The following is a 27709-nucleotide window of genomic DNA, read 5'->3' on the forward strand; positions in this document are numbered from 1 at the left end:
CATGTTATTTTTGTCCTTCAGTCCATTTATATAATGTGTTACATTTATAGATTTGCGTATGTTGAACCATCCCTGCATCTCTGGGATAAAGCCTACTTGGTCAGGGTGAATGATCTTTCTGATATATTCTTATATTCTGTTTGCCAATATTTTGTTGAGAATTTTTGCATCTATGTTCATGAGGGAGATTGGTCTGTAATTTCCCTTTTTTGTTCTATTTTTGCCTGGTTTTGGTATCAGGGTGATGATGACTTCATAGAAGGAGTTTGGCAGGATTCCTTCTTTTTCTATTTTATGGAAAAGCTAACGAAGCAATGGTGGTAGTTCTTCTCTGAAGGTCTGGTAAAATTAAATCAAGATGAGATTAACTACTTAAAGAGACCTTAACAAGTATGAAGATCTAAGCAGTTATTTTCAGCTTTGAGAGAAGAGAGAAACTAAGCCAAATACCTGGTCACTAGTAGTAGTTATTAACCTGTATAATTTAATGAGTATTTATTTGTAATCCAGGCATAGCACTGGGGGTTGCTTTTATTTAAATCAAAAAGTATGCATTATGGTAAGTATATAAGTGTTCTATCATTCAAAGTCTTATGTCAGGATGGTCTCCTAAAATGGAGTCACCATGGGCAGAAGAATAGTGACAGAGGCATAGGAAAGCAGATTATCCACATTCCTCAAGAATGCACCCAGTCTTATCCCTTCCTTGCCTAACAATGCCCCAGGTCATGGTTTCCTGGCCCCTCATCTCATAAGTTACACATCCCTGTTCTGGTGTCACACCCTAGCTATTTTAAATGGTTAATGTAATGATGTCCCCTAAAGGAAATTTTCAATTCATTTTAAGAAATGAGTTCTTTTTCCTTCCTCACCTTCCCCCAACTGGAAAGCCCTATAAAGCCAATTACCTGAAAGCTCAGGTTGGCTATGCTCCTCTCCTGTGAGTCAGCCCTCACAGCTTGTACTTTTCCCACATAAAAGCTTTCATTGTTGCCTCACAGTGGTTTGTGTGGTCTTGGTCACTCCCAAGCCTCATACAAAGTACAGTGACGTTTTATTTAAAATTAATAACTAGCTGCTCATGTGTATAATCTCAGCACTGGGAAAGGTGAAGCAAGAGGATTTGCTGTGAGTTTGAAGCCAGCCAGCCTGGACTACACATAGTGAGTTCCATGACAACTAGGGCTATATAGAAAGACCCTGTCTCATCCCCACCAAGTAAATAAAATAATAAAGTCAAATAAATTACTAAATCAGGCATGGTAGTACATGTACAATCTCAGTACTTAGAAGGTTGAAGCAGGGTTAGGAATTCAAGGCAACTGTGACCTATACAGAAGGATCCTAACTCAAAAAGCCAAAAACATAAAACATAAAAATAACATTGTTAAATTATAAATTATTTAATTAGCAAAGTTAATATTTATATATATAGATTTTAAAACCCAGAAGTCTGGTTGAGATATTTTACCCTTAATTTATCCACCAGAGTTCAATGATTTTTAAATTTTTTTAATCACATCTTATATTATATAGACTGGAGATTCCCTTCTCCTCAGAGCCCACTTTCCAAGATCCTTGAATTTTCCTACACCAGTCTAGCTCCTCTTTAACACTGCAGTTGTCCTAAGACTTCCCTTCACTTTCCTCTAGAGACAGATGGTTTCCCTGAATAACTCTCCTTCTTTCTTGATGTTCTGTGTTTTGCTGAAGCACATCCTGACTATAACTCCCCAAAGGCACCTAGAGTTATTAATTCGCAGTCACTACATGACAGTCCCATCAACAGAACCATTACTGCACAAAATTTCTTCTAAGTTTATTTTTCCTAATTACAGAAAAGATCTGCTCACGATTTCTATGCTAAAGAAGTGGTGTCAGCTGGAGTAGTTTCCAACTCTACACATATTGCATCTTACTAGAATTAAGAGATCAACTTACAATATACTGAGGATTTGTATTCTCCTGTTATGTTAGAATGTATCATTTTGTGAACTCAATGATATTTATTATTAGATCTTAAATAAATGGACTAATACAGATTGTTGAGAATAAAACGGTGTTAGGTAATATCTGAACAATTGTTTTGCTATTTATCCCAGCATTTCCGCAGAACAACAACAAAAAAAAATGGTCCTTGAAATAATTGCCAAAATAACTTGGGAAGAAAAATCACCCTAATATTGCATAATCACATGGACTCTTAATTGTTTACAATGTACATATAAACTTGTTTATTAACTTTCTAATCCTTTTGTGCATAGCAAATGAAAAATGTATGCACAATTTGACATGGATATAAATTATTATATAGATGTTCCACCACACCCAGAAAGCTTCCTAAGAAACATGAATTCATAGACCTGGCGAGCAGGAGTCAACTCCACAGTTGGATAATTTAGAAAAAAGTGGTTCATTTCTCCACCATATGAGAATGCCTTTCATAATAGTGTGATTCCTATCTGTGATACCAATACCGTATAACTCAAAACCAGAAAGGACATCAGTTTCTGATGTTACATTAACATCAGCATTGGGAATGTAAAAAGTATAATTTAAATAACTTAAAATTAAAATAAAATAAATAAATAAAAATGAACAAAAATTATTTAAAAAATTGAAATAAAATTTTATTAAAGCAACTCAAGTCATTCTTAGAAAACTTTGCTCAATGAAGTGATGTGATTTAGGTGCTTGGAGGTGTCTAACCTAATAATTTCCTAGGTTTGACAGTTCTGGGTGAGAAAATTCTTACATGCAAGTGAAAATACACGCAGTAATTAAGTGCCCCCAAGGAGTTGTTTACGATCAACTATGCCAATGGCATTCCTTTATCACTGATTTATTACTCAGCATGCCCATGATATTGGCAATGTTCAGTGTGAATTAAAATTGAAATAATGTTTAAAGGTTTCCATGTATGCAAACCAAATTAGCCTAATGTAGAGAAACAGCTTCCACATAGGCGATGAGCTCATCACTTTAGAGAGGGCCTTCTCTGATAATGCACCCTTGTTGCTACTTGTATGTCTTAGAAAAGGCACGAACCCTCCACTCCTCCACTACTCTCTCTCATCAGTTAGCTTTGAGTCATTTCCATCTACACGCTGCACTGACGTGCTTTATGTACTCTTAAGATCCCAAATTTGTTTTCTTCATAGGGCAGACAAATACTTATTTCTGTCCAAGTGCTCTCCTATGAGGTTAGGGTAGAACAGGCTGCCCATTTTGAAATCTGAGTACACCAAATTAAATTTTGTCTATTGAGTTGCTCCTTTGTGTGGCATTTCAAGGTGATCCTAGGTCCTTGGATGTAGGAGTTAAAAAGCATTCAGAGCTCATGACTCACCTCTGTGCTCTTGTCAGCTTGCTTAGCAGCAACTGGCATTCACTATTACCCTATAGCCTGCAAGGCTCAGATGCCAAGGAGAGTGGGTGTGAGCACAGCTCTGCCCCCACAATATGTGGTAGGGGGTAAGCTGACTACTCATTCCAAGCCTGTATTTCCAATTATAAAATAGAGACGAAATTTTTTCCAATACAGTGTGGCTATATTGCATGCAGAGTAAAAGATGCTTAATATTAGCTATCTTCATTACTAAGATGTCCTGAGAGATGAAAGTAAATGGCTGTAAAAGGTAAATCATTCATGTAACCGTTTATCTTGGACCAGATCTGCTTTCTTCCATGCAAGAACACTTTAAAGGTTGCAGTATCCTTTGTGGTCATTTCTGTGATGGTAAATCATCATTGCCAACTTGATTGGATTTAGAATCACCTAGAAGACAAACCTCTGAGTGAGTCTCTGAGGATGTTGCAGAAAGGTTTAACCTAGGAGGGAAGACCAACCCTGAATATGAGTGATACCACCCCATGGGCTGGGGTCCCAGGTGAGTGAAAAGGAAAAACAGAGAGAGCTAGCTGAGCTCCCATATTCATCTCACGATACTTCCTGAGTACAGACATACTGTGACCTGCCACTTCATGCTCCAGTGTCTGTGCCTTCTGCCATGAAAGAGTGTCCCCCAAGCCCTGAGCCACAATAAGCCTTTAGCTGCTTTTTTCAGGCATTTCATCAAACAAGTGTAACAAATAAACTATACTTTGCAAATACTTTTGTTTACAATTTGTTCCAAATTTTATACTGATTATTGCCTATCTTCATCCATGAGAGTGTCACTGCTACAAGAGGAAATCGGCTGTCTCTTGTTGCTACGCCCCCACCCCACGATTGCTTTTCTTCCATTGCCACAAGGCACTTAAGAAAGTAAGCATTTCTCTAAGTGTGACAGAAATAATCGACAGCATCAGAGGACAAAAAATCCTAGGGAAGCAATGAAAATTCTTATGACCTGCTAAACTGTCTTCCATTCAAGTCTGTTATGTTTCAGGTAGGCCCCAGAAATGAACCTGCCCATCTCACAATTCTTATTAGTTGAGTAATGAGAAAGCAAATAATTGCTCACCTGATTTTGTCTTTTGACTTTACATGCTATATCTGAAATATATAGTGCTTCTCTAAGGAAGTCCTGGAGTGTTTCAAATTAATTTGTAATTCTTTTGAAATATTTTCTTTAAACCATAGAATCTTCTCTTTTTGTGAAAATCCTTATAACACACAATTCAGAACTCTGTACTTAATAAGTGTTCTTGAGCACAGCAGGCTCTGCATAAATATTTGATGATAGTTCAGTTAAGCATTAACTGATAATGGCAGCCCACTTAAAAATATATGCAAACTGTGTTATGAATTGAGACACACAGTACATGCACCACGACAAAATAAGCCAGGGAAGTTTTTGTGAAGATGCACCAACCCATGAGGACTCAGTTCTAGCTCATGCTCTCCCATTCTCTCTCCTTATCATTCTGCTCCATTTGGATTGTCAAGTTGACTGGATTTAGAATCACTTAGGAGACATTCCTCTGGGCATGTCAGTGGGCACAGAAGGTTAAGTGAGGACCCTGAAAGTAGGTGGTATTGCTATGAACATATGGGGGGATGCTTGACTAAATAAAAGGGGGAAAGGAAAACACCACATAAATACCATCATTTGTATCTTTCTGCTTCCATGCTGCTAAGATTTAAGTAGCTGCTACAAGTTCTCATCACAGGAGCCACTTCTTGTCATGCCATTCCCATCATGAAGGATCGTACCTCCTCAAATCATGAGCCCCAGTAAACATTGCCTCCCTTAAATTGCTTCTTGGTTGCAATGATAAGAAAAGCCTTTCTCTCTCTCTTTCCCCCTCCCTTCTTCTCTTCCTCCCTCCCTCTCACTCTTTTTTCTCCATCATTCTGGTCTCATTTCCATGGTCAGAGGTAGCTTTCTTTGACTATCCCTTTCTGTTCCCTTACCTTCTACAACACAGAACATCTTATTTTCTCCATGGGACATTTTACTTTTTTTTTTTTTTTCTTATTTCTCTCCTCATTTATTCACTCATTTGTCTTCCCACACTTATTCTTCTGTAATAACATGAAAGTCCTATAATAACATTTACTTAACTTACAGGTTTTTACTATCATCCCAACATTTTTAAGGGTACAGGACCCGTAAGTGAATGTTTAGCAAATGGTATGCAAATGAAGAAAGAAAGTGATGATTATGTATAGCTGTTTTTACATTTGTCCTACAGGTATATCTTTTTTTATTTTTTATTTTTTTGCTCGTTTTTATTTTTTTGAGTGTGACAGAGAGAGAAAAAAAGGCAGATAGAGAGAGAGAGAATGGGCACGCCAGGGCTTCCAGCCACTGCAAACGAACTCCAGATGCATGCGCTCCATTGTGCATCTGGTTAACGTGGGTCCTGGGGAATCGAGCCTCGAACCAGGGTCCTTAGGCTTCACAGGCAAGCACTTAACCACCAAGCCATCTCTCCAGCCCAGATATATCTTATAACTAACTTAAACCATAACTCAACACATGGACAATTTTGTTTACAATTATTAAATCTCTCTAAATATATAATATAATTCCATGTATAAATCCTAATGAAAACAAAATGATTGGGAAAATATCTAAATTATTCTGCTAGTTGAGCAAATCATTTAATTCAAGTAATTTGCATTCTAAATGGTCAAACATTTTAATGACAAAGCCATTGTCAACTGACAACAGCATTTCCTGAAACCAATGATGAGATAATTTGTAAGAAGTTGGCCATTTATTTCCAGTGAGACTCTAAATTATTGCAACATTGGCTCAAGCAGCTTTTCCCTGATTGTCCATACCTGGCAAGGGGACAGAGGGTCCAGAAGACAAGCACCTACCACCTTGCAGCAGTTTTCTTACTTTTTCCTTCTTGTAAAGAGAGTCAAGATATTCTTAATAATGTAGTGCAGTTTTAGGCCAGAAAAAAAAAAAAAAAATGAAGTGGGCAATTTCAAATTCTTTTTGGTAGGCATTAAGCAAAACACAAGTGGCAAATTACTCCTATCTTCAATTGTTTGTTTATTTTTCTTACCATGCCATAAGTCAGTAGTAAAATCCCCATTTACTACTAAAAATATAAAGCATAATGAAGTAAATATACATATGTTGTTATAAGATTTTTACAAACAACCTGTCAGGCTATGTTGATGTTTAGAAAGTATTCTACCAGACTACACTGATTAGGTAGAAACGCCTGGAACACATGGGCTGGTTCTAATCTTCCCCAGGCTCCCTTGCTGACAGTAAGCTAAGGTAGCACAGGTAAACACATAGTGTTCCAACAATCACAGAGAGAAGCAAACAGCAGATTAGGAGAATGCGGACAGCAGAGAAAATAGTAAGCGATAGTGATCGAAAAATACCACAGTATATATTACCACAGGTATGACTGGATCATAGAATGAGAATCTGCCTATTGGCTCAAATTTCAACTGAAATCCAAAGCTGAAGAAACAGATAACAATGTGCACTAAAGACACTTTCCCTGGAGACCCTTCTAAGAAGAGCCTAATCTGTCCTTGGGCCAGCCATAGCCCCCGAGGAGGGGACAAGTGGCTGGAGAGGACACTAAACACCAATTTTAGGCACAAGAAGCCTCTGACCTTCCCTTGTTTCCCACCTCCAGCTGAGAAATGAGGCCCCACCGGAACCCTTAAAGTAATAAAGTGGGCCTGCACCAGATCTTCTCAATATCTGCAAATGACCACAGAACTATGGGGTCCCCCCAGGAAGTTGGAGGCTTACAAAATGCTTTTGTCAGATGGCTAACCCAAATCTTGTTTTCTATTAAAATATGCATTGGGGCTGGAGAGATGGCTTAGCAGTTAAGCGCTTGCCTGTGAAGCCTAAGGACCCCGGTTCGAGGCTCGGTTCCCCAGGTCCCACGTTAGCCAGATGCACAAGGGGGCGCACGCGCCTGGAGTTCGTTTGCAGAGGCTGGAAGCCCTGGCGCGCCCATTCTCTCTCTCTCCCTCTACCTGTCTTTCTCTCTGTGTCTGTCTCTCTCAAATAAAAAAAAAAATATATGCATTGACACCTGCAAACGAGGAGAAATGTACTATTTGTTGAATGCTAAGAGCCTTGTTCATGTTTATGAGAACATTACTTAAAAAGAATTTTCTTCTGTTTTCTGTTGTCATTCATGATCAGTCAAACAGGAAAGTATCCTGAACTCTGAAATGATCACCTTCACCTTGAATGCATGTGTGTTTGTTTTGACACACAGACATACAGAGGAAACAAAGAAGAGCCCTACTATTCCTTATCACATAGATAGTTTGTAGTTATATCTTTTTTTCTTTTAAAGGAAAACTCTGTTCATATGCCCCAAATCCTTCAATTGGGTTTTTTTCTTTCAGAATTTTTTTTTCTTTTTCCTGGAGATGGTCATTGAAATGAATGAAAAATGGACAACTGCAGCCAAGTAGATTCTTGGCTGAAACTTCCTGGGGAAGTACTTTGTGGGTAGGCAGCTGAATGAGCTCGTATAAAAGTCATGGAGCTGGCAATTGATCATGGCCACTTTTCTGTTTCTGGGCCACATCATTTCTGTTCGCTTGCATAAGAAAACATCAAACTGCATAGAGGAAGTCAATGTTTTAATGTCCCATTTCAATCAACTACTGAATATTTCTTCTCTAATAAGAATTACCTCCACAGACGTGTAACTTCACTATGATGTTTCCTTTTAGTAAAGCTCTTACATCTCTGACTTCATCCGACAGTGCAATGTCTTTCCATGGTCTAGCTCTTCCTCAATGGTATATCCAAAGTGGGCTTTTAGTGAAATGCACTGAAAGTATTCTCTAGCCTCTGCTGCACTGGCTATGATCAGGTAACCAAGATCCAGACAAAAACATATGTCACATCTAAGAATCTTGCAAAGATTTGTCTCACTGTCACTTCCTCCTTCCAACTAGCTACAATACTGGCATGATGCAAGGGCTGAGATCTGCTAGTTATGCTGGGCCATGGGTAGAAGTCTGACCACAAGGACTGACAGTAGAAAACAGGATCTTCAGTCCCTTAATAGCACAGCAAACCTAATATACCAACTCTATATTACTTACCTACTTCACCTTTATTTCATTTAATAGAGAACTATCAATTTTGTAGAAGCTATCATAATTATTTAAGCTTCTGGACACATCTGGTCAAACCTAGTCTTAATTTTACAGCATTTTTAGTAATTTCTCTACCAGATTCTATTCTCAAACACATTTACAATTAATTCTAATAAAACAGTATTTGAGGGCTGGAGAGAGAGTTCGCTTGGCAAAGAGCTTGCTTCAAAAGCACAAGGACGTGAGTTCTAGCTCTGGTACCCACATAAATGCCAGGTATAGTGGCATGCACCTAATATCCCAGCTCTGGGCAAGTAGAGACAGGCACATCCTTGGAGCCCCCTGGCCAGCCAGTCTAGTCTAATTAGTGACTTTCAGGTGAATGAGTGATCCTGTTTCAAAAACAGATGAACAACATACTTGAGAATGGCACTCAGGGTTGTCCTCTGACTTCCACACCCATGTGTATACATGTACTTGCACATACACATACCATGCATGCATATACATGCAAAGCAAAAACTAAACAAGGAGTTGGGGAGATGGTTCAACAGGTAAAGCAACATCCTCAGTACCCATATAAAATGCTGGGCATGGTGCCTGGGAAGGTGAATCACGAGGGACCACTGTCTAGCCAGTGCCGCTGAATCAATGAGCTTTGGGTTCAGTAAGAAGCCCTGCCTCAAAAAATAAAGTGGAGAGCATTTGAGGAAGACACCCAATGTTGATTTCTGGTTTCTGCATATACATGCACACATGTATATGAGATACACACACACACACACACACACACACACACACACACACACACACATGTATGACCAAACATATATGAACACACATACACACATTCATGCAAGCCATACATGTATATACTTGACAACAAAAAAACCCACAAAACAACAACAACAACAACAACAAAATAGAATCTTTAAGTTTTATCATGCAGGTTTATGTGAACCATTGGCTACAATCCTTCATTCCACAAGCCCAAGCAGCAAGCATAGCATTGTCTCAGAATGGCAAAGGCAATCGTCAGTGCTGTCTGAGAACTTACCCTGTCCAGAGTAGAAGGAACAGTACAGGGAGGTCATCAGCTCTGACACCATCTAGAAATGATCTATCTCCCACACTAGCCTCAAAAGAAGTCACCTCTGGGTTGGAGAGATGATTTAGTGGCTGAGGCACTTGCCTGCAGAGTCATAGGACCCAGGCTCCATTCCTCAGGACCCATATAAACCAGATGCAGAAAGTGGCACATGTGTCTGGAGTTTGTTTGCAGTGGCTGGAGGCCCTAGCATGCCCATTCTCTCTCCCTCTCTCTCTCGCTCTCTCTCTCATAAATAAATAAAAATAAAATATTTTAAAAATAAGTCACCTCTGAGAACTTTGTCATGGGTGTGTTTGCATTGGAGAGCATTGTGATATGTGAACTAAGTAAGGTAAGCCAATACTACACATTTTCTTCGTCTCCATACATCTGCGGGAGTGGGACTACACTGCACGTGGACATATGCATGTGTATGTGGAGGCCCGAGGATGACATCAGATTTCTTCCTCAATGACTGACTATCCATCTTATTTTTCGGAGACAAGGTTTCTTACTGAACTTGGAACTTACTGATTCAGCTAGAATAATAATTCTAGCAAGCACAAAGAAATGCCCTATCTCTAGCTTCCCAATGCTGAGATTATAGGAATGTATTATCATTCTAGTCTTTTTACAGGGGCCCTGGGGATCTGAACTCAGGTCCTCGTGTTTATGTGGCAAGCACTTTATCCCCTGAGCTATCTCCCCAGCCCTCTCTTACTTTTTCTGCCCAAACCCTTTGTTTTATTTTTCTCTTTTTGGAGACAGGGTCTTATGTACTATCGAACTCATCATGTAGGGCCTGTCTGTCTTCCCTTCCCAGGGGTACATTTGAACTTGGATGACACTAAAATCACTGTTCTGCATTTATGTTAATTTCATTGGACTGACTATATAACCCACATTGCAAAGTGTTTTTTCAGATTACTCTGAGTGCCACGAAGTTGAGCTGGTCCTGCCAATTCATTATCAGTCTCTCCATCTGCATAGAATCACCAGTGCCCTCACTGTGGCTTGGCTTAATCCTCTGCCCCTGTCATGTCAGTCTAGGAATAGGTGGTCTTGTCCTGATAGCTAGCCAAGCAAAGTCAAATTGTCTACAGTAGGTTTCTAACAGCGACAAATATTCCTTGTAATACAATAACCATGCAAATAATAATTTGTGTAAGCCAACTTATTTAGTGCTTTCACAATTATAAAATCACCATGCTATCATTGGTTGCCTCTTTGTATAAGAGATTTTTTTTTTCAGAGCCTTAATTGATAGATATAATATGTGAATAGACAATCTTTCCCTGGAATTTGTGTTTTTACTTTTTATTTTTTGGTGGTACCTGTAGTATGTGGTGTGCATATGTGCAATGCATGTGTATGTGCAGATCTGTAGCCCCAATGGCTGGTATACAAAGTCCAGAGGAAGATACTGAGTGTCTTCTCTCACTCTCCCTTATTTCCCTGAGACAAGAGTCTCTCACTGAACTTGGAGCTCCCTGTTTGTCAGCTAGACTAGCTGAGCCGAGTGCCACTCCAATCCCCATGTCTGCACTCCTTCAATGCTAGGGTTATAAGCATACACGCCATCACAGGCTCTTTATGTGGGTGCTGAAGAGTGAACTAAGACCCTCATGATTGCATAACGCAAACTTACTGAGTGATCTGTCTCTTCAGTACCTCTCTTGAGTTCTTAGGCATAGAAAAGTTTCACAGGAGTTCCTAAAGCTGATGGTTTTTGAGGTCTAGACAAGATGAAACATATCTAATTTGTCTAAAAGCCACTTTCTTGTACCAACTAATTCTGTTTACTATTGGAATAAAACTTTCAAAGAGCACCTAGACATATTTATACAATGCTCTCTCTCTCTATATTCATGGTTAAATTCTCAGACCAGGTATTTCCATATAGGTATCCTAACAACTGATGTTATTAACCAGAGACCCTATGGCAATGTTTTGTGGATTGAATGGAATATACAATTTTAACTCACAATCTTTCACAGGGTTGTCTGATTCATTCAGTCAAGTTATGCACTCAGACGTGCGTCCGATACATAACAAGTAAGTCTTAACAAGCAGCAAGCACTCTATTGTGTTTTGGTTATTGGTATCATTTCTATAAATTTCTTATTCTGCAACCTAGTGGTTGCTGAGTAATAGGAGCCACCAATTTCGGAAACAGTAAATAACAATGCCTCAAAAGCTACCTGAGACAAACTAAGTATCAAATAAAATGAAGGATATAAAAACTCTTTGAGGGCTGGAGGAGGGGTGTAGCTCAGAAGTAGGGCACTTGCCTGGCATACATGAGTCCCTGAGTTCAAGAATAGCACTGAAAAAAATAATGCTCAACTTCAAGGATAAATTCTCAGCAGAGATTGTTTCTAAGCCTCCACAGGAAAACAAAGTTCTGTTCTGTTAGCCAGCACTGTTGGGTTACCATCTCTCTAGGTTTCTTTACTCCTTTAATTAAACCTTTATAGGCTCTAAAATAAAAACCATATTACATATATATATATATATATATATATATATATATATATATATATATATATATACACACACATACATATGTAGATGTATGTATGTATGTATGTATATATATATATACACACACACACACACACACAAAACCCCTAAGAAATAGTCCCAAGGTGAGGTGAAAGGGCCCCTTATCTATAAGCACACAAGACCCAGTAGCTCAGCAGGTGGATAGCGAATGAGCTGTCTTCACAGAGCCCTGCTCATGGTGAGCTAGCCACTGAGATTAATTTACTTTAATAGGAAACAAGTCTGTCTGATGTCATGTTCCCTTCTGCCCATCAGTCTAGTGTCATCATCAGTACATTCCTGACGAAAGATTATGTAAATACTCCAGGATAAATGTAATGAAAACGTTCGTGGATTTTGCAAAGATGTGCTGCTTTAAAAGGGCAACGTAAGTAGTGCTATGACAAAAGTGGAAGTAGCTAATAAGTGTATAGCTGCCTCAAAAAGAATGTTCTGATTCCCAAGGGTTTATAGAGTCCTTGGAGAACTGATGAAACTTGAGTCATAATCAATAGATGGAAAGTAAAAGAGCAAAAGGCACTGTTTTTGTGTTATGACACAACTTCAGAAGTACCAGGAAGGACGTCAGCAACACTGGTCAACTAGGTGGTAAATAGGAGAGACAATCATAGACTTCTGCCTCCACATGCGACAGCAACGCAGACAAGAGCTCCTATGTTCAACTTTGCTTAGGGGAGAAAGAGGAAGGCATATGATCCAGTCTATATCAGATATATAAAATATTTTTACAAAGATCCCTCATTTATTAACTTAAAACATTTGTTCAGCCTGTATAACACCAATATTAAAATATCTTAGTGGTTTGTATTTAATTAATATGCAGAAAATTTAGTGAATAAGTTTTTCATCAAACTGCAGACAGATATTCCATACTTACTAAAACTTAATCCAAGTATTGTAGAATTTTAATTTTTTTGTGTTCTATGTAAAATGGTTTGAGATATTTTGTTTGGTTTGTTGTCATTATAAACATTTATTCTTTTTGATAGGCAGAATTTATGCATATATAAATACAGTGTATAATGTGATGCATATATGATGTGAAATGATTAAGTTAGGGTAAATGAGCATTTTCATCTCAAAGGCGAATGTACATTCCTATGTGTTGGGGCCCTTTAAATTCTTGTATTCTAGTTTATCTATAAATAGATGAATAATTTAATAACTTTGTGGATTACAGCTGCCCTGTGGTGCTGCGAACACGAGAACTACTTTGCTTTCTCCAACTGTGCTTTGGCAGCCATTATCTGCACTCCCTCTATCTGCCTCCAAGGACCACTCTTCTGCTTTCTATTTCTATAAAAATCAACTTCTCAGGCTTGCATAAATGAGTGAGAACATGTGGTATTTGTCTTTGTGTACCTGGCCTATTTCACTTAGCACAATATCTTCCACTTCCATAAATGTTGGTGCAACTGATATTTCATTTTTATGGCTGAATAAATAACATGTATTATATACTACATTTTTTTAAAATCCATTATCTGCTATTAGACCTTTTTTTGGATGCCATGTCTTGATCATTGTGAATGGCACTACAATAAATGAGCATTATTTACTATAATGTTTTCATTTTCCTTGGATAATTGCCCATGATAATTATATTTTCAGGCTTTTTCTCCCCTCTACCATCACCACCAAAGAAAGGGTCTCACTTTAGCCGAGGCTGACCTGAAACTCACTCTGTATCCCCAGGAAGTCCTTGAACTCACGGTTATCCTCCTACCTTGGCATTCCAAGTGCTGGAATTAAAGGCTTTTGCCAACATGGCCACTTCTGTTTTCAGTTTTGGGAGAACCTCCATATTGCTTTCCATAATGGTAGGGCTATTATCATTCCCACCACCAGTGTGGGTGGACAAAGAAAAGGAGGTAGGAAGAGAAATGAGGAGAAGAGATCATAACCCTAGCAAACAAGAATGAAAGGGGAAATGAGCAAGTCTTCAAATAGAAAACAGCATCTAAACCAGTGTTGTCCCCAGACAACCAAATGCTCTCAGATATCTGTGTAAGGTAGAATAGAGTCTCCAAGTATCTGTATGATGCACCTACACCACCATTGCACACTGGTTTGTTCATGGTAAGGCCATAGACTACCAAACAGTTCACAGTGGGCTGACGTACAGCTGTCAGTACGATAACACAAGAGGTGTCACCCTTTTTAAGCTTAACCAAGTAATGCATTTCATTCAGGCCATTCCACGCGGTAGAGTTCTCCTCAACTATAGCTAGAACATAGAAAAAGGGGAAAGCAGAATACTCCATTCAGGAAAATAAGAAACGTATGTTACTAGGAATGCACAGAGCTCAGCATGACAATGCATGCCTCGTATGTGGGAAGCCCTTGAGTTCAGTCTCCAACAACACTCTCACACACAGTTAGAAACTTATTCTCTCACTTTGGCTCATTATATAAATCTGCGGAAGCTCTTTATTACTCACTTCATTACACAGTATTGTACTGTAATTTTGCAGTAAAAATATTTTACCAAAACAGTAAACAGTAATAAAATAAAACTAAGACTAGGCAACTTAGCAATTTTATAAAGAAAAAAAGTATATATATATAGCAGAAGATATATATGAATATATAGCAGAAGATATATGCACAATATATTTAACCATATGTATAAACCAAAGTCATATGACTGAATCTGAGGCCATTATGAATATGATTTTATGATCAATTGCTATTTCAAGTTTGTGTTGCAGTGGGCAACTCTGATATACTGAATGGACATAGAATAGATCTTCATGGCTAAAATTAGGTGAATGATATAGCAATTTTGTGTCCATAGCCTCAAAACCCCTGACCTGGGTAGCAAAATTGTTGTTGGCCTGACACATGAACAATATTGTTCCATTGAGTTGTCTAAGTGGATTCATCTTCATGGCTTAAGAGAAATGATCCTATTGAAATCTTTTTCATTCCCAACTTCTTTCTAGCAAAAAAAAAAACCCAAAAACCAAAAAACTTTTAAATGCAAAAGTAAGAGAACAGTATTGCTATGTCACAGAAATATGAATGATAGTACTAAGTCATACACACTTAAATGATCAGAACAGTAAACTGTGTGCATGTTTCCATAATTTTTACTTATTATTATTATTAACAACATATTTCATATGGATACATCAGATGTTGGTACCCTCCTTTCCCTCATCCTTGCCCCCATTCCACTGGAGTCGCTCCTCAGTGGGGTTGCAGGTATTCCCCATGGTTTATGCATTGTGGGAGCAGCAGTCAGTTATTCTGGGGTGGGGGGATGACTCTGGGCATGATGTTTCAACCTGTGGCTCTTACAACCTTTCCACCCCCATTTCCACAAAATCCCCTGAGCTGGGGTGGGTGAGTTTTAAGTCTACTTCGGTGATGAGCTCTTATGAACATCTGGATCTCTGCATTGGTAGGTGTTGAATATCTTCAGTCTGTTTCCTACACCCTGGTGCTGATTATCAAATTTAGCATGGAAACAGCACTAAGTTTTCAATTAAAAGACAAAAAAAAAAAAAAGACAAAATATATCATGGCATTCTCTGAGCTTAGCTAAGTGATAGGTTCAGCATAAAAAAATTCAAAACCTCGAAAATGGTTACTTATATCTTGTCCAATACAAATTTATTCCAATTGTAATTACTACAAATAGGAAAACATGGGCAAAATAATTTTGGCTTCTTTATTTGTTTTATTTTGTGACCTTTTACTTTTCAATCAACACAATTCAAAACAATTCTAATGAACCTAAATTCTATGCTATTACTTACATTGGACCTGTATGAAGACCACTGTCTATGCAAGTGTAATACTGGAAAATTTTCAAGGAGGAACTATTTCTGACACAACAAAATAAAACAAAAATATGTGACATGGATATAACATATAGTATGTTGTTGCAAAAAATCAAAAGAGAAAAGTCTCTTACTTGTTTTATCAATATCCCTCCTCCTTCAGATCTAAAGCTTCTGTCAGGATTCATTAATTTATTAAAATGGCCTTAAGGTCTGAGAATTCAAAAAACACACACACACACACACACACACAAACACACACACATGGTAGGTACTTTACTCTCAAAATAAAACATTAATAATTATTTCAATGTTTGGACACAAGTTAAGGATGTCTTTGTTTGTGTCTCAAGTTCATTGATGATGTCATTCTAGCCCTGGGGATTGCCTGCTAGCAAAATAAGATGGCTCGGCATCCGGGGAATATAAATCTTCGCTTTTTTTCAAGTCATGGTGATAGCTGATACTTCTATTTGTTGTTATTCAAAGGTTGAAGAGAGAAGAACTCCTCAAAAATATACTCTAAAGACTTGGAAAGTATCACAACTTGGCTTTTAAAGAAAGCTTTGAAACTATCTCAACACAATTCAATTTCTATTCAAGAAGATTGTTATTACAACTGCTTTTTCCCTAGTCTACCTCATTCCATTTCTGGCTCCAGGGATCTTACAGCAAGCTCTCTGGAGCTGTAGGAAAAGAAGACCTTCTCAGGTTCTCTGAGATGAGGTAGAGAAATTTCTTCTTTCTCTATGTAAAATCTGGAGGCACATACAGAATATCAAATTAAATCCTCTATTTCATGGATCATTGAAACAGGTGGACAATTTTTTTTAATTTTTTTAATTTTTTGTTTATTTTAATTTATTTATTTGAGAGTGACAGTCAGAGAGAGAAAGAAACAGATAGAGAGAGAGAGAATGGGTGCGCCAGGGCAGACAGCCACTGCAAACAAACTCCAGATGCATGCGCCACAGGATCCTTGCCAACAAATAGCTAAAAGTATGGAATTTTTAAAAAAAGATAAAAAAATACCACTCTCCAATGGGACATGTGTATCGCTACCCTCCCAGGTCTCAAGGAACATTGCAGAAGAGGTGACCGAAAGAATGTAAGAGCTAGAGAAAGGACAGGAGTGTTGTGTCCTCTGGGTATAACACGGCCACCAAACTCATGAAGTCAGACGAGCTGTGATTACCTGCACAAGACTGGGACTATCAACCTCCCTACCCTCCCTGAGTATCTACTGGTAGTTAAGGGTTGCCAAGGGAGGGGGTGTCATTCTCATCAGAGGTGTGGCCACTGATAAACTGCCTATGCTCTTGCACGTAATCCCTTGCCCATGCTCTTACCATAATCAAACTCATTGGTATGCCGAAAAGAAAACAATAAAAGACATCAAAGTAGAAGGGGGAGTGACTATTTTGGACAAGAGAATCTGTAGGAATATGAGGCACAAAAGAAGGTAGTGAGGGGTGAATATGATCAAGGTACATTATGCACATGTATAAAAATGTCATCATGAAACTCATTAACCTGTGTAATTAACATATATGCTAATGAAAATCTTAAACTCTCTAATTGCCCATGCCCTGCTTTGTGTTCCATACGGAAAGATTAATTATCTACACCATAGCAAACAGTGTTAACTCTGTTCTTAGACCTAACACATTCTTTCAGTTCAAGAGTATAAGGATCCATTCCCCACAACACTCATCAGGGAAGAATAAACAACAAAGAGCCAAGACCCCCTATCCTGGTCTCCAAGGGTTTGCTTAGAACACACTACAATGACCTGTACTTTAAAAATGTTCATAAATGCCATCCTATCTTTTTTTTTTTTTTTCTGACCACTTCCTCCTACATCGCTAATGAAGCTGGACCACTGATCTGCACCTTCTGTTAGGGGATACCATCACACGCGACCTACAATGGCAAGTGAACATTCTGAGCCCACTTATCACCTCTTCCTGGGGCTGAGTGATGTTTGATGCCAACAGAGGACACAGCACAGGCTCCTGGGAGACAGCCATTCGTCCAGCAACCTGCACACATTTAGAGGAGGCTCAGTGTCTGCCCCTACACATCTTGTTTTCTCCCCTCTTGTAGTTCTTCAATCTCAGATAAATACCTGTCTCATATTACTGTAGAGAAACCCCAGGGCTGCATGTGATTTGTCATTACTAAGTAATGACTGGATTGGAGAAGGCAGAAGCAATAGTGAAAAATCCAGTGTCCTCAGGAAAAGACCTACATCCAAATTCACAGCTGAGTCCCCACCTCTTGTGAATCTTAGTCACTTATCCTCTTCAAAGCCTCATTTCTTCAGCTTTAAAATAGAGATAATGAGCATAGCTGTCCTCAAAAGTTGTCATGAGGAGAAAATGGGATGATATATGAAAGTTCTTGGCTCAGTGCCGGACTTATCATAGTAAAGGCCCAAGAATTACTATTTGCAGGAACTCATCCTCCTAAATACATCTGTGAATGGCTTTAGGAAAGTGAGCCATTTATGGACATCTTCTTGGGTTCTTCCAGTTAAAGCCATTATTGATTTTCAATCAATTTAAATCAAATATTTAAAACTTGGCACACCCTCCTCACCCTGGACTGGCTCTCCTCATGGGAACCTAGTGGCATAATTCCAGATGCTGAATCAAAGTTCCCTAAGCATCCTTTCCACTCTTCTGTCATGGAACATACCCTAAAATGAAGCCAGGAGCCCCAACATTGAGTATAATGCTTGTTTTTGACTACCTTCTAAATCTATTATGAGTCACCTGGGCCGACTATTTAAAGTGCCAATGACATCAGAGGATCACAACCAAAACATCTTTGCCATATTTTTTCATACTAGACTTGTCAATTACACCGTCTATGTCTGTAGTCCTTGCCTTCTGTTCCACTTAACCTCCCTGCCTGACAGCTGCTGCTATTTGGTGCTGGTCTGGGCAGCTGCAAAGATCACCGCCAAGGGCACAAAGATAAACTGAGTTGTAAACCTGTCTCTTTAGGGATGGGAATAAGATGAACACTGCGAGCATAAGGTGCAGGAAGAGTACCTATAAAGTGGAGAGAAAGTAACTGGAAGAACCCCACTGAGCTTAAGGTATGTGCAGAGCATCAAGAGAAACAAGACACTGTGAGGTGGAGAAAGGAGCCTGTAAGTAAATGCAGCTGGCAGCAGGGAGCAGGACACCAGCTGGCCTGGCACAGAGCTGCCAGGCCAAACTCACCGAAAGCCCATGAGGGCAGATCCCCAAGCACGTGCTGTTGGGCCTCTGGATCCAGAGGAAGCCCCTGGGCTCCCCACACTGTTAGCGCCAGTTCTCTGGCTCCTGTTCTCAGAGTTCCTCAGTGTTATTTTCCCTGATGCCTCACGTGTGCTGCCCTGAATGTATCTGTCCTTCCAACCAAGAGGATCTTTCAGAAACCCCAGCCGATATTTTCACAGCTTCAAAGACCCAGCCATTTACTCCAAATAACTGATTCCTCAAGACATTATCCAGTTAGGTCGATATTATAAAATGCACCTCACTCTGTTTCTTTGACCTAAGTTATAACACACAGCTTTGTATTTTACCAGAGCGTGCTTCCTGCCCCATGTGACACTGTTCAGTAGACGGTCTTCCCAGCAGCAGCATTCGTTCATCTTAAGGAAATGAAGGAGCTGTGTGGCTGTTTTGCATGCACCCTGGCCGATGATGGGCAGAGGAGAACGAGCCCCGTGGGAACGGCTTTACAAGCAGGTTCTCCCGCCATTTTGTCTAAGCTCTGTGCTGAAACAAGGCCCGTTGGCCCTGGGCAGGATTAGGTGGAGCCAGCACCATCTATTTGGGGAAGAGTGCCATTTCCTTCAAATGGCTTGCCCTGTGCCATATCACACTTTGCACAACTCTTTTACTTCTTTTAGGAAATGCATTTTACAGCCTACAAGTATGATCAACTAAAACACAAATCCAGTATTAAACATACTCCCCAGATATCTCATTGGTATGTAGTAGTATTGGTATTTGAATTTAGAAAAGTTAGAAGTGTGAAAAGAGAAGTCACATTCTTGCTAAGAGCTACTTCTTACAGGAGTAAAAAGTCAGGAGGAGAAATTCAGGATATTTCATTTATCTGTAAGGAATGTAGTTTCATCTGGGACATTCAATGGGACAGTCAGAGCAAGTAGATGTCAAAATCTGGCAAAATGCCAAGCACTTAATTTGAAAAGCTCCTTGGAATTGGAATAGAAAAAAAAAAGCGATGTATGGATATAATATGAAAACAAAGAAGAGTTTTGTCTGTTTCAAAGAAATGAAATATATTGACAGTTCTCCTGAGAACATTGACTTTAATGTGGCTAATATAACACAAAGCAGAGCAATAGTATAGAGAATGAAGAGGATGTTTTCACTTATGCAAAACCAAAATCCTGACTCAGACCTCCTTACGCCAGTCATACAAAGGGAAGAACAGAACAGTGCAAACTTCAGGGCCAGTTGCAAATTCATGTCTCAAAGACCATGCCAGAGCCTCCAGCCACTGTGAACAGACTCCAGATGCATGCGCCACCTTATGCATCTGGCTTATGTGGGCCCTGGGGAGTCAAGCCTGGGTCCTTTGGTTTTTCGGGAAAATGCCTTAACTGCTAAGACATCTTCTCCAGCCCTGACATTGATATTTGTGATGAATACAGCCAATTATTTGAAAGACCTGAATACACTACTGAAGACTTTCATCTGTCTATTCCTTCACTATTGCCCTTTCCAGGCTCGGTACCACTACTACCACCCTTTTGAAGTTTCTTCACTTACTCTGAACCATATAAAATACTATCTCTAGGCTGGAATATGTTTGATACTCTCACCAAGTGTATTTTACAGCTTGACTTAGATACAGGAGAAAAGATAGAACACATCTTTCCATCTCAGAAAAGTCAGCCATTATAAACCAGTCACTACGTTCATGAGAACCACTATTCCTTCAGGTACACAGCTGATGTTTGTTCATGGTTCAGTGGTAAGGCAGGTGCCAAACAAGCATGAGTACCTGAATTTGGATCCCAAGAGCCTAGATAAAAGCGAGAAGCCATGGCAAGCTTCTGCATCCCCAGTGTACAGACACAGAAAGGTATGAGCTGGAGACAGGAGAACCCTCCAGAAGCTTGAGACCAGCCAGCCTGGCCAACCAGGAGGAAGACAAAGACCAACACCCAATAATTGTCCTCTGACCCTCCACATTTGCAGTGTGACACATGAGCACTTACACTCCACACATGAACACACACACACACACACACACCCAAAATACTACCCCTAATGAAAAGTCCCAAATTGAAGTCTATGCCCATTATGAATTCTTTATTGACCTGGATCACATAATTTCTCCCTATTCCAAAATGCTGTCATAGATAATATTTCAAGTATTCACTTGACAGCTAATGATCTCCGACTTTATTATCATTTCATGACTCAAATCTTAACTAAATCTCTTCATAGATTAGACTATGTGCTTGACGTATATATTACTTGAACTTAATTAAATTACAATTTCAAGCAATTTATTGTACCATTAAATGCTTGATACTCTCACCAAGTATACTTTCCAGCTTGGCTTAGAGCAGAAAAGAAAGAACACATCTTTTGATCTCAGAAAAGTCAGTCATTGTAAATCAGTCATTTTTCCATGACAATAATTTTTCTTTCAGGTATACAGCTGATGTTTGCTCATTAGGCAAAGGCTCTCCAGAGAATAGAGTATGACTCACAAATAATAGGCAAGGTGTTTTTATTATCAGCTACTGGATTCAGAAGCTATATGACCCTGCTATTCATCAGAATAAGGAAAATGAAGCCATTAAAATCAAGACTCACTAATTCATATTTATATTCCTGAAAGTCCATCTGTCTCAAAAAGCTTGATTTATACAATATTTCTTGGGAAATACATTTCAATTCTTTCAAGTATAAACAATTTTTTAGACCAAGTAAAATAAATTTCTCAGTTGAGATACTACTTTGATAAAATATATAAGAAGGGTTCTGTAATTAGCATATCACAACCAGAGACATGAATCAAATCAAAAACTGATTTAGCTCAGGATTGCACTAGAGAAGGCTGTGACATGCTAGTTTTATCTCAATTTAATAATTTCAGAAACTATTACATTGGTTCATTAGGTGGTTTTATTTTCCATTTTTAACTAAATTAATAGTATTATTTTGGGTCAAAGTGTAGTTACATTTCTTAAGCCAAATAGGGTCCTCATGACCTTAGCCTGCATACAGTGCAGGACTTTGCTTATACAGGAAATGAAGATTTTATGTGCAAACAAGTGCCATCTTTGAAGGCAAGTCATCCTGTTCCCATTCACTTTTGTGGATTTTACTGCTACACCACTTTTCACAGATATATAAAAGTAAGCATGACTCTAGAACCTTCTGAATGATCATAAATAATGAGATATTCCAAGGCATTATTAATCTTTTCACCTTCTTCAATTGCAAAGTAAATCTAGAACTCTGGTCTCATTTCCACTCTCAAAATATGAATACATGGGCTTTAAATTGGTCTTTCTCTCTTGTTAAGAGACTTGAGAAGAAAAACATTACATCCTACTTAAAGTATACACTTACTGAGACTCCTGTGTTCACCCAGTATTTCTCTATTCTCACTCACACAGTAACAGTTTAGAACCTTCTGATTAATGAAGACTTCCTGCCACTACAAATGTCAACATTTAGTCTGAGGGGCTGGAGAGATGGCTTAGCCTTTGAGCACTTGCCTGCAATACCAAAGGACCCAAGTTCAACACCCCATGGCCCATGTAAGCCAGATGCACAAGGTGGTACATGCATGTAGAGTTCATTTGCAGTGACTAAAGGCCATGGCACACTCATTCTCTGCCCCCGCCTCAAATAAATAAAAATTTTAAGTAGAGACTTAATCTTTCCAAGTAAGTATAATTTGGGGGGGGCAGTTTTTAATAATTCTGTGGATACGATCCTACACTGATGCTAAACTGTTGTGAAAAGAATAGACAATTAGAAAGCCTGTCATGCCAAGTATCAGGTTGTGCAGTTTCCTTCTCTATGAAGTTCAAAGCTAAATTTCTGAGTTTTTTTTTTTTTTTTTTTTTTTTTCTCTAGGACTAGCTAAAGGCATTAGCGCAAGGTCTCTAGTTTGCTACTCTGACACCCGGGTGATTTGATAGAAGATATGACAGTGCAGCTTGTACTGACCTTGGCCTTTGGGCCTGTGTGCAGGTCTCAGCTCTGCTCATGCTCAGTGGGCCCATACTGAACCTCCATGCTGCAAAAACAGCATCTAACTTCTAAATGTTAAGAGGCCCAGTGGGAGCACATTCTCCCAGTGCAGCAGAGAATTTTCTGTCTGGAAAAGGAGTCTGGGCTGTATTTTGATCTCCTTTCCTTCCAAGCTGCAAATGACTGTTCTGCAAACTGTGTAACTTGGTGACCTTGTATCAGCTGCTACTTGGTAAACAAAAAAGGGTCCTATAACTACGGTTGTGACTTTATCTGCACCATTTTAAGCAGATATCTTCCTACTGATGCATGATGCTTTTAGACTATTTGATAATGATTTGAGAATACAGATGGTTCTCTTATTCCTCCACTCCCTTCCTTGCACTAGTGGACAGGCCCTCACCAAAAGTTCAGTGATCTGGAGAGTAGCCTGCATTAAGGCAATGTTTCCTACTCCATGAACTACTTGTGAATATAAAGAAGAGCAGGTGTCAGAGTTTTGTGCACTTAAGATAGTCACGCACACATCGAGATTAGCAAAATATCTTCTCTTAGAGTAGCTAATTTTGTTTTGGGTCTTTTTCTTTTTCTTTTTTGTTTTTTTCATGGAAGCCAAGAAAGCAAAATCTGTAACATCTCCTACATTCACAGCTATAGCCTCTCAAAGTGAACGTGATGCACAGTTTAGTAAGATTCTTTGCTGCAAGAAACGATCCAAACCAGCACTGCTCCTTTCCTTGTCCCACAGCTAGAATCCCTGATAGCTCAGACAGAGCCTCCAAGGGACAATGTTTAAAAAATTATGTTTCTCTTATCACCTTATAAAGCATCTGGGTTATGTTTACCTATTTCACATTTGATTATGTAAAATCCCACTGGCTCAATGTTTTACATATCTTCCATTAACTGAAAGCTTTGTTTACCAACATACATTTAATTTCAAACTCAATTCCCCTTAACACAAAGTAACCAAAACCATGGTGCATGGATTTTCATGGTAACTATTTACTTAAAGCATAACAACTTAAAATTTTTATTTACAACTGGGACAGTCACATAAACCAAGAAACAAAAAGTAGAAGCTTTAAAGCCATGCAGACATGCAAGAATGACAACTGAAAAGCATTGAAGGCTGAGGGAGGCATGACATTCATTGTCCTTGAGTCCCCATAATGAGTTGACAGTAACAAGATTCCCTTGACCACAACTGGTGGGTCCATAGTGAAAGGTAAGAGTTAATCTGAAGAGCAGAGGCTGATTTTTTAAAATATGAGCTTCATATGGACAGATGCAAATGAGGCTCATGTGAAAATATGTGTGTAGAACTATTCATCTTAGAAAGATGTTTCATAAAACCAACCATGCAAAGCCAGACTCTTCAGCCAAAAAAAATTTGGCTCAACTTCTTGCACAATAGCTATTAACAAAAAATTCTGCTTACTGACATACAACTACTCTCAAATCCAGAATCTTTGGAAAGCCCAAAGGGACACATCTTGACCAGAAAGAACACAATACAAGCACCCCAAATAAATAAGCAAATAAAAAGTTTGCTCTTAACTATCTTCAAGACTGGTGCAGTGCCCAAAGGAAAATCCCCAGTCTGTGTTTTGAATGTTTGATCCTCCGCTGGTGGAGCCTTGCTGGAGGAGGTGTGTCACAGGCAGAGCTTGACGATTATTAGTGCAGCCCACTGGGTGTTGAGAGCTTGCTTGCTAGACTACGCCCTTCCTGCTGCCACTGTGACATGATGTGATGCCCTGATGTCTACAGTGATGTGATGAAATGTTCCCTTGAGGTTATGAGCTGAAATAAAACCTTTCCTCCCATGAATTGCTTTTGGTTGGTTGTCTCAGAAAAAGGAAGGTAACTGTTACAGCTGGACATAGGATTTATTTGGAAAGTAAGTTCCCATGCTGAGAGAAAATACACTGAAGTCCTATATAGATGTGGTCCAGTTTCAGGTGCAAAGATAGGATAGTTATATTAAAAAGCATCATTATTGAATAACACTTGCTTAGAGCATGTTTGCCATATCCTGGATTGGCATGCTCACTTCTGTTTTCAAGATGGCAAAATAAAGCCATTGAAAAGGCTCAGAAACTGAAGATGAAGCTGGAAAGGTGTTGAAGACAGTGCCTTGTCTGAATGTTTGTGGGGGAAGTGGACAGATGGTCAGGTCTCCATCCCAACATGGCAATCAGGCAAGAATGCCTTCCAACACCCTCCAAGAAACAGAACAAGCTAGTTAAAATTGCGTTTAATGCATGTGTATCATAAATTCTTATACAGAAAACTAACCTATAATGCACAGAGAACTAATTTCTATGTTGGCTAAGCAGAAGGCACTAGTCAGGATTTCTGAATTCAGGACTTAATTCTGATTTTTCCTTGGAGTGGGTAAAACCTCCATTCTGAAAAGCCTTAAATCAGCTGAATGAGCCCACTCTTTGTCTCAGGGACACAGTGGTTCACAAAGCTGGCTACTTACACCCAAGCAGCAACTGAAAGGCAGAAAGAAGAGTAAGAGCAAAGTGGAGAGTTTTGGCTGCACAGGACAAGCCAGAGAAATAAAGCAAAAAAAAAAAAAAAATTAAAACACCATAAAGTTTAAGAGTTAGGTGAAGAGTAAAAATCATGACAACTATAGGTCATCTGGGTCAGGCATTTTACTCATACAGTGAAAATTAAAACATTGTGATAAAATTAAGAACATGATCGTCACAAATATTTTCACACTGCGAATCTTTAAAACAAGTTGCCTAAGAGAGACAGAGACGTCAACAGACCAGTGGACCAGATACTCACCAAATAGAGACTTACTTTTTAGAAAGAAGAAACTAAGGGATGAAGAGATGGCTTAGCTGTTAAGGCACTTGCCTGCAAAGCCAAAGGACCTCAGTTCGATTCCCCAGGACCCACATAAGCCAGATGCACAAGGCAGCACATGCATCTGGAGTTCATTTGCAGTGCTGGAAGCCCTGGTGCACCCATTCTCTCTCTATATATATTTCTCTCTCTATCTCTTTCTCTGCCTCTTTCCCTCTCTCAAATAAATAAATCAAAATAAAATAAATGAAATAAAGAAGAAAGTAGCTGTAGCAGGAGATCAACAGCTCATCTTCCCACCCTCCTGTACCTATATTTCCAGCTGTTCTCTGTGACTATGAGGCATTTACTCTCAATGTGCCTGAAATAAAGACACCAAGGCCAAAGGAAATGCCTGGACCATGAAACCAATCTGTGGTTTTTGAATCACCTCAACTCTACCTAATTTGGCAAAATTGATTAAGATTCAATTGCACGGCATCTTCTGCTCCACTAAGACCAGCAGGCAGTATTTCTAATTTTGTTTTGCTCTTTTCTCAATGGTAATTAACTTTAAATATAAATTCATTATCAAAAGTAACATGTAAATATTACAAAGCAGAATCCCAAATCTGCATAAATCTTGAAGATAAAAACACAAGACTTTCAAGAAATTCATCCGAGAAGTTCATCACAAGAGGACTCATCCCTCCAGGGAGCCCTCAGGTGTCTGCATTTGTTTCTCCTCCTCCAAGAGGCTCGGTTGGAAGCCTACAGGGAATACACAGTTCCCTCATTATATGCCTTCCTCTTTTCATGAGTCCAGTATCCAAGGGGTGCAAAGGACCCGAAGACCAGAATGACTCACTGGACACCCCTTCAAGTCCTCATCACTCTGAAAACAAGTGTTTATTTAGGTGTCTTTCTCCGTCATTTGTTCCTATATTTATTCAACAAAAATGCACTACAGGCGTACTGTACGACATCTTATTTTTAGATTATTTTGTATTATCTGAAGGTTCCCCAAGACAAAGCAAATAACCCTTCCTTCACTTATTCCACTAACAAACACTTACTGAATAGCTTTGCAATGAGCATAGGTTTCTTCTTTCCCACTGTCTCTTTAGTGAACTACTGCTCCTCCAGTAGCAGTCCATGGGGTCCAGTTGAGTCTGGTTCCTCCACCCTCCAGGTCCAAGTTTAAAGACAGCATCACTTGGCTAGCCTAGTAATTACTTTAGAAAAGGGCATTTGACTCAAACCAAGTTAATCAGTCGCCCCTGGGGCTTTCTTTACAATAGCTTGAAGGAAACAAACTCTTATTTCTGGGCTCAGTAGTCTGAAAGTGCTGTTTTTTTCTAATTGCCTCCCTGTGGAGAGAATCTTCCTGGGCAAGAAGCCAACAAAGGGAAACAGTTGAAAGGTGGAAAAAAGGTGTTCTCGATGACATCATCTGTACACCTTGTACACATGTCTAAAGTACTAGGGAGGGTTCACCTCTGTATTTCTGTCTATAAAATCTGATAAAGTCTGCTTTTTGCTTGTGCTGCTACCTAAGGGATATTCACTGACTTTGCCCAGAGTAGGCACCAGAGAAACCTACAGTATTAAAATAATGGGTGACACAGGTAAGTGGGTGTTGGTACGATTTCCACAAGAGAATGAGTAGGGATGATAGCATCCAGTTAAGACATATTGCTTCACAACG

At 39.1% G+C, this 27709-nt stretch overlaps 1 protein-coding gene across 16 annotated transcripts in view; it reads right to left on the bottom strand.

The window, feature by feature from the left end:
* Positions 1-27709, bottom strand: part of Ncam1 (neural cell adhesion molecule 1) — a 321651-nt gene that overhangs the window by 249038 nt on the left and 44904 nt on the right. The gene's annotated exons all lie outside the window — the stretch shown is intronic.

The sequence above is a fragment of the Jaculus jaculus genome, chromosome 3, assembly GCF_020740685.1.
Source record: "Jaculus jaculus isolate mJacJac1 chromosome 3, mJacJac1.mat.Y.cur, whole genome shotgun sequence".
Classification (NCBI taxonomy): domain Eukaryota; kingdom Metazoa; phylum Chordata; class Mammalia; order Rodentia; family Dipodidae; genus Jaculus; species Jaculus jaculus.